Here is an 8,164-nt window from a genome sequence, read left to right as displayed (position 1 = left end):
TCTTATATCTTAATTACAAATGAATTTTTTAAACTATGATTTTTTTAAAAAGACAATTTTAGAAAAAGAAAAAAAAACTTTATGCAATGTTCATGACTTTCCAACTTCTCCTAAATGTCTTCAATCAATAATTTCTGAAAATTATGCCCTATCTTCCTCCTATCCTCTTAACAAATTGTATCCTTCAATACCTTCTATATCAAAGCATCTCATCTCTTTACTACAAATATCTTTTTTGACAAAATGTTTTTTGCTAAAAATAAAAGAAAATAATTGATATTTATTACAAAGAGACATGACACCCAAAACACTCCCAAAACACCCCCTTCAGTGTCAACCAATGACAAACAAAAACAAAACTAAACAAATCAAAAACTATCCAGCACAACATTTGGTGATGAAACTCTAAAGGGAGTTTAAAATTTTGATTAAAATCCAGTAATCCAACCCGCACAAGGCAAAGTAGACTTTCCTCATTTTCATTCCACTGCCAATTGGAGTGGGTATTGTGGATCTGTGATCCGTCTTGTGACGATTTTGAGATCAGTCTTGTGACGTTGTGAGAGGTTGCAATGGGATTATCTCATATACTACACTCCGGGTTCCTCCTTTTTATAGAAGAACACAACAATAGTGCCTCTGGCAAAAAAACACCCATGGCTGCAGCTCCTGGAGAAATAACCATTTTCAGTGACGCGTCCCATGGATTCTGTAGCCTTAATTAAACACGAGTGGAAGTGTTCCAGTGTTGGGCTTAGTAGATGCCTACGTAACGACAGGAGGAAGTCTAGCTCACTAGAACAGCTTCCAACAAAGCAGCATGAAGAGATACCCAAATAAACAAAACCAGGAGATGCTTTGAGCAGTTACTCGGTTCCTTTGTCGAATCCACAGAGGAACCCTTGTCCGCATTCAGTTCTCACTTTGTCGGTAAAGTTAGACTTCCCCAATGGATGTAAACGGAGAAATACAAAACTTTTCCTCGACATGAAATTGTACTGCCGTAGAGCTAGTAAATTAGGTGGATAGTGATATATATGTATGTATGTGTATGAATATATATATATATATATATATGTTCTTCTTTGTGTAAATATTTAAATGTATTGTTGAGAGGAATTCTGCGGCAACTATGCCGCGTGAAACAAAAGTGCTCATTGTTGGGCCCATAGCTGCCCAACCTTCCAAACACAAGAGCCGTGCGGATCAATATCAGTGGGTCCTAGAGCATAGATCTCCACTTACAGTCCAGTGAGCTTCACCTTAACTGATCCAAAAGCAGAATAACGGGACTGTACTCCGATAAAACTTAACGGGAATCAGAAAGAATCCCACTCTCAACGTTTGACTTCTTCAAATGTACAAACCCAACTTTGAAACTATGCAGAATAAGTTGGTCGTGCCCTCTTCTAGACAGCTAGACACACATGCGTGTTCATCAACTCCTTCCTCACTTTGCCCAGGCCCCTTCATGAACACCAAACCAGTTCATACGCTGCTCTCAATTATACATGCTGGGCAGATGCGTCATCTACAAACCATCTGCACATCGTTCACAAGCTTTCTTCTGCAAGAGAGAGAGAGAGAGAGAGAGAGAGAGAGAGAGACTGTGCGGATCGTGCTCCCAAAACGGTGAACTAAAACACCACTGTTCTGGATTCTTCAGTCTGAACCACCACAATGAACAAGAGCTGGCCGTCCACATGGGCCCCACGTTGCCTGTGCTGTGCAGTGGGTCTGGAGCTCAGCTTCCAAAACACGTCGTTTGTAGCTCCAGGTTTTGGGACCTAATGGAGGATTCTTATGGAGGTGAGAACTTAAGATCAGGCGCAAATTCTGGAGCGAAGGAATGATGGCCGCAGACCTTGCAAGAGAGTTCGTCTGCAGAGAGTCAAAAGGCTTTACAAGAGTTCCGTGCTGTGGGTGGATGTGGCAGAGGTGGAAGCGAGAGGTGAAATTCCCTGTTCCTCGTCTGTTGCGCAGGATAAGGCAGGACTGGCAGCGACCATAGCCAGGACGACGCTGGGATCCTGGAAAGGCTGGCACGGCGACGGGCGCAGCTCGCTGTGGCTTTGGGACTCATAGCTTTGTTTGAAATATCCACAAGTGGTGCATCCTCTCTCTCATTCATTCATTATATATATATATATATATATATATATATATATAACTCTGTGTGTGTTTATATGTATAATCTTCTTGTAAAAAGCATAGATTTGTCCTTTTAGTTGAAGGAACATGAGTTTTTTGGTACACGTAATAGTGCAGCGGTACGTAGATGTAACCACATTCTCTGTTTGTATCATGCTTTTTGACAGCTTTCCAAGCTTCGAATGATGAAATGACAAAGAATAAGTTAATTATGGATTTGATTTGGGGAAAGGAACATCTGAAAACCATTCATCTAAGTCTTGCAGAAACTATATCAAGAGTTGTAAGATTCAGAGAACGACAACACATTTTATGGGTTTCGAAATGTTCAGGTTCTTTGCTTGGGAAGAATAAGATTGCACCAGCAAGCATTATCTCCATTATGAGCGAGTACGGGTTTGAGTTCAATTTCAAAGAAATGAGTTTCGTCCATGTACACAAAGACAAACTCGCAAGATGAATCACACCGCTTCAAACAAAACTGGGTTGTTGAACATATTCAATGAACTACAGAAAAGAGTACTGACAGAAAGCATCCCATAAAATTCTGTCATCAAAGCAATTTTTATTTCTCTACTTATTTCTACATTTATTTGTGTGTTTTCATTTTTTTTAATGTTTGCAAACAAATAATCTGAGCTCACGATTTGCTAGTACTGTGCCGTGGGAACCCATTTGTCGCCGAGACTGTTCCAAAGGTGATCCGATTGCCAAAAGCGTGAGTCTACCCAACAAGCGTCACTGGCCGTATTGAAAGAAGATCATGGCAACAGACGATGCCCAAGGCAAGGCATGATACAAACCGCTAGTGTCAGAATCAATCCAACAGACTTGAGAGGAAGAGGAGGACAGGTTGCAGTGCATGAGCAAGGCCATGGCAACAAGCATGCGGGGGAGGAAAGAGATGAGGGCCTTGTCTGTCTCAAACGGGATCCCTTCTATGCTGCTCACAATCCCACACACACACAGCTCGAAAAAAGGGGACTCCTCTTCCTCCTCCAAACGGAGTCACAATCCTCACACACACACACACACCCTCCCCCGCTTCTTCTTCTTCACTTCCTCAACACCGACACCACTTCCTCTTCCTCCTCGTCCTGCTCATGACTCCTCCCTCTCACTGTCTGTGGTACAACGATTCGTTGAATTGTGGAAGGGTGCAGTTTGATTCCACCGAACTGGCTCCCCAGATTGTTCGTTGGTTCCGGGGACACCAACTTGGTTTGGAGAGCTGCGTGGCATTGCTGATGCTGATGCTGCGGATGATGCTGCAGGTTGTGTGTTTGTGGTGGGAATGGTGTGGCATTGAATGAAGTCAGGTGAGCATTGCAGAGATTGAAGCTTCGACTGCAACATCATCAACAACAACAGACAGACAAACAAACACAGCAAAAGTGGGGCACGAATGGGGCCCAACAGGTCAGTTTTTATTTTATTTTTATGTCTACTTCCACACATAGGAATTTTATCATGGGTTTTAAATGAAACTTCTTTTATCATTAAATTATAAATTTTTATGTGTGTGGAACAATCCCTTTATTATTTGTACAATTTTTTATACAAGCTATAAATATACTAAAAATAATAAATATAATGAAGAAAAATAAGGATATTTAAAATCCTAAAATCATCATTTATATATTTACAGATAAATATAAGATACTATTGAATATGGAGGTATAATTGAAGGATTAAGTACAAAACTTTATTAGCATACGTGTGATACTTTATGCTGATGATACATCTAATATTTTCTCTTTAATTTTAATTTTTAAAAATATTAAATGAAACAAAATCCTTTAAATAAAATAATTTTAGTATTTTCTTTTTAAAAAAATATTCAAAACTAATATTAAGAAGATTTTTAAAATTAAAAAAATTCAAATATAAAAAAATGTATATATTAATATAATAAAAGTAGAAAATTTTAGATTGTATTATAATTTTAGAATATTGCTAATACCACCATAATTTTTGTTGTTGCCACCACAACCTCCCATCCATTATATGTTATATTTGTTCAATTTTTTTTAAACCATTTCAAAATATATATATTGATTTGAATTTAAAAACTCAAAAAAAAAAAATGTTAAGTGGGTGGTGAGTTGTGGTGGTAGCAAAAATTGTGGTGGCATTAGTTACACCATATTTTTATTTTTATTTTTACTTGTTTTTTTTTTTTATAAGAAAACATGTAAAAAATAAAAATTTGAATAATATGAAACAAGAAGAATCACTATTGTGTTTATGCCAAACTTATGATTTTAATATTGAATTGATTTGAACACAAATCACACCTATTCTGGGATAGAAAACAAGTAAAATTAATTTTTACAAACGTCCTAATAGAAAATAGAACAGGGGGGTCATGATTTCATCAAAATTGATGTTGTCCTTTTAATTAATAAAGAAAACGAAAATTTTCGAAAATCCTTGAAGTTGTGAAAATTCAAGTACATCTACGGATAATAATAATCATAATAACTATACACTGATTGTCATGCCCTAAAAAGCTATTAGATTCCTCATGCCCAGATTTGTATTTATGTAGCAAGGACCTTTACAAAATATATATATTTACATATATATAAGAAAAATGAAATAATCCTTTGATGCATTATAACTTTATTCACTCATCTATTTACTTGAAATAAAACCATGAATGAATGCAAAAAATAAAAATCCAAAAAATTGAGATATATGTTTATGAATCAGCAAGCAAGTGTAAATGATTAAGTAATTAAATGAAAACATGAAACATATTTGTTACCCAGCCATATAGCAACATCATCATCTCCCTAACTCTATGTATCTTTAGTATTTTTTTTCATGTGACATGTGCTCAAAATTCTTAAATGTATACAAAATCAAGATTAAAATAAAAATAGAAATCATACATTACTTTTTTCCATTTTTGGCATCATGCAAGATTATCTCTTTTATTGTTATTATTTATTTAAAAATCAACTCAATGGTCAAGTGCAGATTCCTAAGCTGAAGCAAATGTTTGTTGGAAACAAGGAGGATCAAATGTGGATGTCCTCAAAAACCCACATTAATAATAAAACTATAAAACTGTAAAGATATTTTCAAATGAAAAACTTCTCAAATGCCAATTCCTTGCATGCTTTGACAAACATTGGATTTGGTATTGGGGTTTGGTGTTTTTGGTAAAGTTCATAATTCTACCTCTTTTGTGCATTTTTAATTATATATATATATATATATATATATATATATCTATAAAAGTGTCAAATCATAAATATCGGTGCCATTCCTCCCATCTTTATCAAGAGAAGGGATGGGACCACATGAGCTTCCTTTGGGAAGTGTAGGTGATAAACACAAAATGCATGGACAAATAGAATAGACCTCTCACATACATAGAATACACCAGAAGAAGAATAATAATAATAATAGTAGATATTGATGTTTGTTTGTAAATAGTAGAAGTATTCTTTTAGAGATTGTGGATTATTGTATTACTACCAAAGCTGAAAGACATAAACATGGTAGTGCTTTTCAATCCAACTTTAGTAAGCATTTGAAATCTATATAGTACATTATTGAAAGAGAATTTTTGTATTTCCTTATCATTTTTCCACCTCATGTACAAACCCAACAATTTGCATATTGTGAAACTAAAACTTCAAAACTATAAAAAGCTTACATGTATGTAATATTGGAAGAGCTTCAATTTCAAAAACCAATAAAAAAAAACCACTCTACCTTAAACACAATTCAACATTTAGCTACTCATCTTTTTATATGTTTTAAATATAACCAAGAAGACCTTTGTATTTCAATTTGGAAAAATCACATACAAAGTTGATAAAGACCTTATTTGCAACAATATATACACATACACATGTACACATGTATAGAAAACCTTTTTCTCTTTTCTTTTATTCTTCAACTTTGTTTTGTTTTCTATTCAACAATGATGATGAAGGAAACAAGCAATTGTGTGTGACCCATAGAATGCATGAAAAGGTGTGAACCATCACCATAAAAATGATAACGATGGATAGAAGCGAAGGGAAGAAAAGCAAGACAAACAATGGAATAGTTGTGAAGCTATCCATGAGGGCAACATATGTGGAGGTCATGAGGCAGATGCGGCCACAAAAGGACGACAATTTCATTGTGTTTGTTGTCTTCTTCGTCGTCCTCCTCCTCCTCCACATTCAACTTCTCCTTTTCATTCTTATTGTGAATTGGGTTTTATGACATGGCTCCACCTTGGATGGAGAATACCGGAGAAGAGTTTGTATGAGTCCTACTCCCATAAGATCTATACTTTCAACTTATAGAAACCACATGAATGTTGTGGGGTGACATGGCCCTTGCTACATTAGATGTGGTGGTACTAAAGATGTGCATTTATAATTATGTAGAATAAGGAATTACAATGCTTTGCCTAAGTCCTTCTCAGTCATTTGTAAAGTGCTGAGCCCTATAATTTATTTATGAGGCATGAATATAAAAGGGAAGTATGTATGATCAATCATAATATTATTTTTGTGAAAATTGTGACCAACATCACACTAACTGTAAACGTTCTTGAGTTGAGTCTATTAATATTAAAATAAATGCATTCAAACTCTTCTATTTGATAGTTTAAAAAAACTTCCCTGCAACAATTATATCCATTTTTGTTGTAAAGTTGGTTGAGAACACCACCCATTACACTTGCTTAATTTTTATATAATGTTGATTTTAAAAAAATAAAAAAATAAAAATAAAAAAGAATAAAAAGAAAAAGGAACTAAAATTTTAGATAACATGTCAATTGAATCTTAAAATTCTTAGGATGTAAAACCTTTTTTTTAGCATGGAAGAGAAGGAATTTGATAAAAAAATCTCCAGCTTGCTGTAAGAAAAAATTTAATGCTCAAACTGAATCAAAATTTCTTCTGACTTTGTACAAAAAAGATTAAATTTGATAAAGTATACTAAAATAGAGTGATATATGAAATAAATTATTTAATAATGGTTTTGTTAAAACCTAATAAGATTAAATATAATAGAAACTTGGTATTCTCCAATTAAAACTAGAATGTAGTTGACAAAAGAAATGATTATTCCTCTTCAGAACCTTAATAAAATCGTCTTAATGATATAATTTTTTACAAAATAATTCTTGTAAGAAAAATATTTCAAAGTAAATTCCTCAATTTTTTTTTTTTTTTTTTTTTTTTTTTTTTTAATAATTTTTTAAGAGATGTGGAAAGAAAGGCATTCTTTCTAGACTATTAGCAAAAATAATAAAGAATATTATATTTCCCTTTATTTCTATATATAAGTACATATATATATATATATATATATATATATGCTAGGTAAATAAAGTAAAAGAATGAACTATAAGTTTCAACAAGTAAAATTTAGAATATAATTCTCTTAGTAGTTAAATACAACTTAAACTATATGTATTTGATGCATTACCAACATCAACCTTGTAGAGCCAAGTATAAGATTAGTCAGCAAAAAATTCATCATAAAACTACAATATTTGTATAATAATAATAATAATAATAAAATTTAAGCATTCTATAGAATTGTTCTAATCCTTTAAGGGTAATAAAAACTTCTAAACTTCTAAATATATACATAAAAATCTTACATTTCAAAAGTTAGAAAAAATCTTGATAAGTATTAAATGTAAATAGACTCATTGAACTTTACTATGGATAAAAGAAAAGGTGATGAATCTGTATGAGTATGTATTACCATAAAAATTACTCATTCCCACTTCAATGGAATGACTAACAAGAAGAACTTCGTACTTTGAAGCAGACACGGTGATAGGCCACTATTTTAAAACCTTACATAAGCTGAAATAAAAATATAAAAATAATGATAACTTCATATAATTAATTGACTTTGTGTGTAGAAAACCCAACCTCATCAATCACGCAAATAAATGAAATGATACCACCGTACATTCATCCTAATAGATGAATATCATCCATCCATACATCTAGTGGCGGTGGAGGAGGGAGGGAGGAGT

General features: G+C 33.5%; 1 long non-coding RNA gene across 1 annotated transcript; it reads left to right on the top strand.

Moving 5' to 3' along the window:
- Positions 1-3,380: 3,380 nt before the first annotated feature.
- On the top strand, positions 3,381-6,874 carry LOC141046050 (uncharacterized). The gene is made up of 3 exons (XR_012218725.2): positions 3,381-5,008; positions 5,137-5,321; positions 6,132-6,874. It is a non-coding gene; the product is annotated as an uncharacterized LOC141046050 (long non-coding RNA).
- The last annotated feature ends 1,290 nt before the right edge of the window (positions 6,875-8,164 follow it).

The sequence above is a fragment of the Physcomitrium patens genome, chromosome 12 (genome assembly GCF_059467195.1).
Source record: "Physcomitrium patens ecotype Gransden chromosome 12, ASM5946719v1, whole genome shotgun sequence".
NCBI classification, from domain to species: Eukaryota; Viridiplantae; Streptophyta; class Bryopsida; order Funariales; family Funariaceae; genus Physcomitrium; species Physcomitrium patens.
This window is presented reverse-complemented; position numbering and strand designations above follow the sequence as displayed.